This window comes from Triticum aestivum, chromosome 7D (genome assembly GCF_018294505.1).
Source record: "Triticum aestivum cultivar Chinese Spring chromosome 7D, IWGSC CS RefSeq v2.1, whole genome shotgun sequence".
Taxonomy (NCBI): Eukaryota; Viridiplantae; Streptophyta; class Magnoliopsida; order Poales; family Poaceae; genus Triticum; species Triticum aestivum.
Window position 1 is genome coordinate 586142358 of NC_057814.1, and position 9681 is coordinate 586152038.

A 9681-nucleotide genomic window follows, 5' to 3' on the forward strand; every position below is an offset into this window, starting at 1 on the left:
ATGGGGTTGTTTGGTGGTGGCGGTGGAAGTGAGCTATGGTAGCGACCGGCGCCTTGGTCGTTCTGAGGGTGGACCTTTCTCTTGGGGGCTCGTGGCGGCGGTGAGGTCTCGGGTTTCGGTGCCCTTCGACGGCGCATGAGGTTTTGTTGCCTTGTTGTGCTTTGGATCCCTCTATTTGTGATGGTGGCCATGGTGTGGCCTAGAGGAGGTGCAGGGCTGTCTCGGCGGATCAGTGCCCGTCGGCACGGTCTATGACTCTCTTTGTCGTGACGTGCCTAGGCAGTGGGAGGCCCTTCGATGGTGGCTGCGACTCTCCTAGCTCTTCAAGGTGCTGAGTGATCGCAAAGCAGCTGGTGACTTCTTCTCTACGTCTTCTCGGTGGCGGATCTCCTTTCGACTGATCCAACAAAGCTAGCTCCTGCTCTTCTCGGTCTGCCTAGGTGCTCAGTTCTTGATGTTGGCTGTGTGTCTCACTCACTTCTGGTTCTTCTTCTTGTGTCTCTGTTGTTCCCTGTAACTCTCTGGTGTGTGTTGTGTGCAATCTGTTGCACCTGTTGTGTTGTATCCTACTCTTATCTATAATGAAAATGGTTCAGGCCGGCGTAAGCCCGCCGTAGCACCGTCAAAAAAAAACTGTCACTCTCGTAACAACCGTAACGATAGCCCACGACGTTCCCTTCATCCCCGTAAACCCCCTCGATGCATGACGCAAAGCCGGTGATTGGCGGAAGCGAGAGCGACGCCGCGGTGAAGGGGTTATAGAGGACGAGATCCGAGAGCTCGTTTGCCATGATTAGGCCTTGTACAATGGGAGATGCTTAGGAAGGTGCTTAGAAAATAAACCGAATTTTTCTGAAGCACCGATGCCTATTTCTATAGAAGAGACGCTTAGTTAAGCGTCTACCCTGTACAAATAAGCACCGGTGCTTAAGAAATTCTGATTTATTTTTTTAAGCCCCTTTTCTAAGCACCTCCCATTGTATAAGGCCTTAACCAGCCATGGGAAGCGCCCCAGCAGGCCACGGCCTGGCCCCAGGGAAAACTGACCTGGAAAGTTTTCTCAGCATCCAGGAGGTTGCGGAGCTCAGAAGTGGCAGTAGGATCCCATAATCCACGACGCACAGGCTGCTGCTGATCCCCTGACAAAAGAGGCTCCTCCGCCAAGGACACGAGCCATGGCGTGCGGCAAGGTGGGACTCTGCCGGCGGCCGCAGATGCAGAACGCCATGACGGGCAGACAGCGCGGAAGGCGAGGGCCTCGAGAAGCTCGAGGAGACGTAGTATCCGGATGAGGAGGTCGATGGGGAGGTCCGACCAGCCTGAACTTGCATAAGGTCCTGCCATTGTGAAAAATTCACGTTAAAGACAAAAGAACATTTTGTAAGCAGATGTATATAACCAAGTAAACAAAGCCCGTGTACGTTGCCCACTCGGACAAGGCCCCTTTGCTCCCTTCAGTATGTATACAATTCAAATTGGCAAAACCGATTTGTACTATCGTTCGGATTGACTGAGCCACTGAAAGAGCGAAACAAAACTTGACAACACAGCGCCATAGAATTCAGAATTCCATTCATGCTAGTTAACCGACGGCCGCGGCCTGGGAGTAGATAATAAGCAAAGGCATGTTCACAAGGCGGATTCCATCAACATTTTCGGCAGAAACCAACAGATTCATCTTTATGGGGAACTTGCATATTGTTTGCCGGCAACTCACATATCTGCATCTGCGGACAAAAAACTGCCCCCTCAACAACACTCCACGCACAGCTCATAAAAAACGGATCCTTCTAGTCGTTGTGCGACAGATTACGGTATGCTTACCCATAGCGGTGGCCTTCGGAAATTGGTCATCGAGGGAGATACTCTAATGGTCTTCCCTTGATATGAAAAGGGAAGAAAGGGGATCGGGAATAGGGGCAGCTGTGGAAGTATCTCCAGTGGTCTTCTCTTCATCTGAAACAAAAGAAAGGGGATCGGAATCAGGGGATGCGTGAAATCCGGCCGGTGAGGAGGAGCGGCAGGGGGATGCTGCCACTATCGTGCCGGCGGCGTAGGTTGAGGGCTGGATTGCGGCGGCGTAGAGCGGGGGCTAGCCGGCTGGGCAGGGCGGTCAAGCCGGGAAATGATAAGGCAAACGCTTGTATTCGACCGACTGGTTCAGCGTCGCGTCGGGCGCACGTAGTGCCGTTGGATGGCATGTGATCCGGTGGCTGAAACGTAGCTAACCAAATCATCCATCGCTCCGGTTGGTTGTTGGCTTTTTTTTGGTTGGTTCTTGGCTGATGCAGGGCTGTTAGCAGCTCTACCACTACCAGGCCTGAAGCCCAGCAAGAGCCCAAGACTGAAGAAGCTGGCGCATGTGAGCCCACCAAGAGAAGGAGATCACCTCAAAAAAAAAAAGCAAGAGAAGGAAAAGGCGGAGCACCAAAGCGACGGCGAAATCACTGATTAAGGGGCATTCTTTTCTTAAAAAATAAACTAATTAAGGTGTACCCTTTGCAAAGGTTACTCCCACCTTCTCAGGATGTGCGTCACTTGTCGTAACCTGTGAGTTTTACATTTTTTTTGTAGATTCGTTTATCCAAAACGTTTTATCTCTTAAACCGTGCGTCCAAATCGCAAAATGTTTTCATATTGGATTTCTCGCGTCGAGATCTTTGAGTCTAGGTCCCATGTTAAAAGGTTTCGACCAAATTTTTTTCATGAAAAACCAAAAGAAAAAAACGAGCTAAAAGCACGAATTTTTTATCCACTTTTTTTCCTTTTTCGAGAGACACAACTGTGCCTTCATGAGGAGAAAATCTATGCCTCTTGAGGATGAAAAAAAATATTTTTCACGCAAAAAACAAAATTATTTTGGTCCAAAACCTAGGGGAAACCGGGCAAAACTGAAAAACGGAAGGAAAAAAAACCCATTTAAAACCCGAAAACACATACATAATAAAAAACAAAATCCTGAGGAAGTGCCCTGCACGCGACGCGCTGCCCACCCAAAGTGACCTTTCAGGGGCTCCCGCAAGGGGTACCCCTCAATTAGTTGCTCTCCAGTGACAGGAAGGGTTGATTCGGGAGCTCCTAAACGACCCTCTCAGCGTCGGTCTAGGCTTCTGGCACTTGAAGGGAACGCGTGTGGGGCAGCCCATCAAATCAACGATTCGATTCGAACGGACTATCAAGCGACAAGACCAGCAACGACTGCTTCGTTGCTTTGACTCGTAGTGATGACCGCATAGCCTAAAAGCTGGTTAATGCTTGACTAGATGACCGGTCAATAGTTGACTTTTAAAAAAATAAAAAAATAGAACAAATCCTGAATTATAAATTGTTAATGGATTTAAAAAAAAGTTCACAATCTTTAAAAAAGTTCATGAATTTGATAAAAAAGTCATCAATTTTGAAAACAAATCACAAAGTTGAAAACAAGTTAATCAATTTTGAAAAAAGTTCATCAATTTTGAAATATATCATAAAGTTGAAAAACTTCATAGAATTTGAGAATAAGTTCAAAAATTTGAAAAAAGTTCATAAACTTGAAGAAAGTTTATTGATTTTCAAAAAGGCTGGATAATTTTCTAAAAATGTTCATCAATTTTTGAAAAAAGTACATCGATGTTGAAAAAAGGTTTACCAATTGTCATAATAGTACATTGATTTTTTTTCCCTAAAAAATCACGCATTTAATAAGAAAAAAAAGAAAACCAAGTTAAAAGAAAAACTAAATAAAACCGTTTGGAAACTGACCAGCGAAGCAGCGAAAACCAGTTTGGGAAGATTCTGGAAGCTTCGCAAAATCGGAGCGGAAAGATATAAAAGGAAAAAAGAATAATTGTGCATGAGCGGCTTGATGGCCTACTGGTTACAGCGGTTCCCTTGCAACGAAGAGTTCACGAGTTTGAACCCCGTCGGTCCCACCTTTTTTGACGTTTAAACGGAAGAAACAAGATGTAAAATGGGCCGACCCATAGCTGAGGGAGGAGGGGGGGGGGGGGTTGCGCCTTCTCGCCAGTTCTAGTTACTTTCCAACATGGCGCACAGGCGTTGATGTTTTGGGTTGGCCCATTAGCCATGTTATGGTGGGAAGCTCACCCGGTTTTTGGAAGCTTCTAGAAGCATCTAAGTTTTTTTTAAGAAATGCTTCATTTTTTCCTTTATTCTTTTCACTTTTTCTTTTTTCATTTTCATAAACTTTTTACATATTGGCGAAGTTTTTAGATTTCTTTTCAAATTCATGAAAAATCAATTCTAGAACTTCTTTCATGAACATTTTTGTGTTCGTGAACCTTTTTCAAATTCAGATTCATGAACCTTTTTCAAATCCGTGAACTTTTTCTTAAACCGTAAACATTTTAAGAGTCTGAGACATTTTTTAAATGCAGAGTCATGAATTTTTTATCAAATCCATGAACATTTTTTGAACCCGATACCATTTTCAAATTCAGAATCACTAACTTAGTTCAATTTCATGAACATTTTTTGAATCCACGAACTTATACCAAATTTAGAATCACAAACTTACTTCAATTTCGTGAACATTTTTTGAATCCGTGAACTTTTTTCAAATTCAGAATCCCAAACTTGTTGCAATTTCTTGATTTTCTTTAGATTTATGAACTTTTTTTAACCTTTTCAAATCCGTGATTTTTTCAAAGAGTTAACGGTCAACAGTCCACCCTGTCTATTCGAGGGAGCAAACGAGGAAACACATAGCGAACGAGCCAGTAAAAGACGTGTGAGCGGCAATTACTGGGCCGCCCCATGCGAGAGCTCGCCTGAGTTGGCGCACAACGCGCGGAATAGGAGTTCTCACAGGGAGGGCCTTGGGACGCTGTTGTTTCGGTTTCGGCAACCCCTCTGAACCTCACCTTCACGGATGGTGGTCGACGGAACGTCATTGATTCCGGCGACCCCTCCGGACCTCACCTTCATGGATGGCGGTTGACAGAACGTCATCGGTTCCGGCAACACCTCCAGCCAATGGTACGCCCAATGCCTGAAGCTTGGTCAATTCGACAGCACAGTTATTCCAGTCGGGAGGGTCAGGGAACATGAACCACCTGTTTCAGTCAGGAATTCCAGCCGCCATCGATGCCATTCCCGGTGTTCGACGAAAAGAACCCATGCTTGCTGGAGGACCTCAATGAGCAGTATTTTTCTATGTGTGGGATTCATGAGTCCTATTGGGTGTAGATGGCGGCTCTGAATTTTTCACCTGCTACAACCTCAGTTTGGTTGCAGTTAGTTCAAAAAAAAAGGGGTCTCAATTGGGAGGGCCTCTGCAACGTTTTATGTGCAAGATTTCGTAGGGATCGCCATCAACTGCTATTTAGACAATTTTATTCTATTAGGAACAGTACAAGATTACATTAATCGCTTTGAACATCTCATGAATCAGCTTCTATCGTATTCTGATGATATCCACCTCTTTATTTTGAAGCAGCCTGGCCTTTCCTCTTTAAGATCAGGCTCTTAAAATTCAGAGGCGATGATATTTAGCTCGGTGCAACATCTAAACCTAACCTTTGAAGCCCTGAACCTTGTGGTGGGACAGGACATCATACAAACTCATGATCGCCAGCATGCCAGCTACTACTAGTACTATATATACATCCAACACAACTCATCAATTTATTGCATACAGAATTTAGAAGAAAACAGCCATAGCAAAGCACCAACGTGCGCATGCAGCACACAACATCTTCCGGTCGACATGGTTCCTAAGTGATCACAGGCCCGGCATGAACCAGACCTCTGACGGATAGATTGTTCCGTAATGACCACCACCTGACGGGAATGCATCCTCCAGCGTCAGATTCTTCAAGTCATAGACCTTCACACACTTTCATTGCTTATGTCAACGCTCAAAAATGTCACCCCTGAGACGGGGAGTCGTGAAGTAGATACAGTCCGGTCTCAGCTCAGGGAACTTTTCCACGGACAAGAGACCCGGGCTATTCTGTCCGAGGAGCGCAGCATGCCCCCTTAGAGCCTTTGCGGGGCTTACTCCAACCATTTGGCAGCTCTTGCGATCCAGCCTGTCTACGTAAACACTGACGCAATGATCCTGATCCTTGTCCAAGACGACACGAATCTGCAGAAGATGTCCCCAGCGAGTTGGAACCAAGTATCTCGTGATAACTTCGAAAAAGTCATCGTCTTCCTCGGCGATGATCGTTTTCTTTCGTGGCATGTCCTCCGGTCCACCGAGGTCCCAAATCTTCAATTTACCTGTCATTGACAACACGTAGAATCTGCCCCGGAGGTAGACACAATCGGCAAAACTATCTTGGCTTCTCCTTATCACCGAAACTTGTCGCCAAAAACTATCTCCTACCCTCGCAAAAGAGAGCCGCTTGCCGTCCAAGTGGATGGCCAAGGCAACTGCGGGACGGGCAGATGGAGAACCAGACAACACAACCTTGTCATAGAAATGCCTGCCCAGAGAATCCATGTCATAAACACTGCTATTGCTACTAGCATGGTGACACCTACAACGATAGCCAATGACATTTCCTTCGTCTGCATAGACCCCTTCGATGCACGACGAGAAGCCAGTGAGCGGCGGGAGCGGGAGCAATGCCGCCGTGAAGGGGTTGTAGAGGACAAGGTCTGAGAGCTCGTTGGCCACGACCAGCCAGCCGCGGAAGGAGCCGCAGCAGGCCACAGCTTGGCCCCGGGGGAAACTGACCTTAAATTCCTTCTCATCTAGGAGGTTGCGGAACTTGGAAGTAACTGTGGGATCCCATAGTCTGCGGCTCTGTTCCCCTCCAGGAAGTGGCTCGGTGGCCAAGGACACAAGCCACGGTGTGCAGCCAGGGGGCGTAGCTCCCATGCGACATCTTTGAGTTGAATTGTCTCTCATGCGACGTCGTTGGTTGTAATGGCTCTCATGCGACGTCTCCCAGCGCAGAAATAGCTCAAGCAAGACAACCCGTTTACGCGGCTAGTTGGCTGTTAGTTAGGCCGAGGTTTGGTTAGGATACTGGGGGTTATGTGCTCTGACTGGTGGGGTCCACCTAGGGCCACGTAGTCAAGAGTCAACCGTCCACGACTCGACCGGTGACTGTGTGACCGTGCTCGACTCGCCCGTGCTGGACTGGGCGAGCGGCGCCGCCGTAAGCATCTTCTCCGGCAGCGGTTTCTTCTCCGCGGTGGTGGAGCGCATTTCTCGGCAGCGGCAGAGCTATTGCGAGTGAGCCCGAAACCCTAGTCCCACTCCCCAGAATTTTGGGGGATCTGTGGCCTCATGCCGCCCTCTGTTTCTTGGCGATTTAGAATCTCGATTGGATCCGGGGGCTGTTTCTTCTCCGCCGCCCGGTGGTGGAGCGCCTTTCTCGGCAGCGGCTATTGCGAGTGAGTATTTTCGAAACTCTAGTCCCATTCCCCAGAATTTTGGATAAATATGTGGCCTCATGCTGCCCCTGTTTCTTGGCGTTTTAGAATCTCGGTTGGATAGGAGCGCGGGGGCTGAATGAGATGGAGCGAGGAGACAGTGCTTCAAATCGGTAATGCAACCCTCTTTTCTCTTTTAGTTGTTATCGAACTCGATTTGGTAGTGACTGTCGCTTACACTGCCGCCGCTGCCTGCCATTGACAAAACAGGGGAGGTTTAGGTTCTGCCACCACATTCGCAATTAGAGTGGAATTTTTTCCCTGTAAAGCCAAGCTCAGTGATGGCAGTGTCCAAGACATTGATAGAGATACCACCGTGAGGTTGGATGTCGAATTGCAGATGTTGATCCCCAGGAATTGGAGAGCATGAAGGAGAAGGCCATGGGCAATTTGGTGGAGAGAATTGGGGAGAGTATTGTTTGGGGTCCAGAACAAGAGGTATCTCTGCAATGTTTCGATAACTATAATGGTGAATATGTGAGAATTGAAGATGGAGAATCCATGGTTGCTGAAATTGATCAGCAAGAAGAGTGGGCAAGCAAACAAGTAACATTTTATGCTGAGCTAATTGATCTGCAAACTCATTCCAGAGTTGGTTATGTGCCATCAAAGATGGCTGCACAGGTGGAAGATAATGAGTGGGTTTAACAAAAGAAGATGTTGGCATTGTTGACTGAACCGACTGTAGTAGCTGAAGATACAGGGATTGATGCAGATGGAGAGGAGGGAAACATGGTGCTAGGAAGATTGTTGTTGACTGGAATGTAGTAGAGTTGAATGAAAAAACAGATTTCGTCATTACACCAATATCTGACATTGATATGGCCGAAATGTTTGGCATTCAAGTTGATGACAAAGATAAGGAGAAGGATGACAGTTCTTTGCCTGCTGATGGTAACACATGCCCTAGAAATGCAAATGAGGATGAAGAAGAGCTGATGAGAGAGGCTGCAGATGATGTGGATGATGCAGATGATAATGAGCTGGTTTGTTTGTATGACTACAACCTGATGGAAGTATAGTAAGGGTAAATCAAATACCACACCAGCATACATGTATGACCACTTCACAGAGAGTTTCAAAGATGACATCACAGCTTTGGGTTACAGAGAAGATTACTCCTATTTTTGCCAAGACTCCAAACACTAGTGCAAAGAGGCTTAAAGTTGACTTGGAGAAGCTGTACCCCATCCAGCTGCAATATACCACAGTGTGGAAAGCAAAACAAAGGGCCATGAAATCATTGTATGGTGACTGGGCAAATACATTTAGGATGTTGTATAGTTTTAAAGCAGAGGTGGAGAAGAGGTCACCTGGAAGTGTGGTGGAGATAGATACAGAGGTAACAGAGGATGGCAAGGTTTTATTCAGCAAGTTTTTTATGTGTTTGAAGCCTTGCATAGATGGATTCAAAGCAGGTTGTCGTCCATATTTGAGCATAGACTCATCTTTTTTGATTGGAAAGTGGAATGGTCAGTTGGCTACATGCAATGCTCTAGATGAACACAACTGGATGTTCCCAATTGCAATAGGAATGTTTCAATCAGAGACAGGGGCATCATGGATATGGTTCATGATGCAACTGAAAAGATGCATAGTGCCAGTTTCTCCTTTGGCCATCCACACAGATGCATGTAAAGGGTCGGAAAATGCAGTAAAAAATGTTTCCCCCCATGCTGAGCAGAGGGAGTGCTTTGGATATATGTGGATGAATCTGATAAAAAAAAATCAAAGGAGATGAATTTGGGCGCATGTGGCTAGCAGCAAGATCCTACACCAGACAGACACATTCCTATCACCTTGGTAAGATATTGGCATCATGTAGTGATAATGAATTTGCTTCATGGTTGAACACCCACCATTCTCTGTTGTGGTATAGATCAGGTTTTAATACTGCCATAAAATGTGATCATATCAATAACAATTTGGCAGAAAGTTTTAACAACAAAGTGAAGGATATGAAAGACTTGCCTGTGCATGACATGGTGGACCAAATAAGGATCATGATCATGCGTTTGTGGGAGTTGAGAGGAAAAATTGCTAATATTTTGGAAGGGGACAAGCTTCTAGCAGTGGTACAACAGGTGGTCAATAGGAGTAGAAATCTTTCACATCTATCTGTTGAGAAATCTTCCTTGTGGGGTGCTGAAGTTAGAGATAGAAAGAGTGGCAAGAGGCATGTGGTAAATACTGAGTTGCATGAGTGCACTTGCCAAGAGTGGCAACACACTGGAAAACCATGTGAGCATTCCATACTTTGTTGGCATCTAAACCCAGGTTAAATATGCA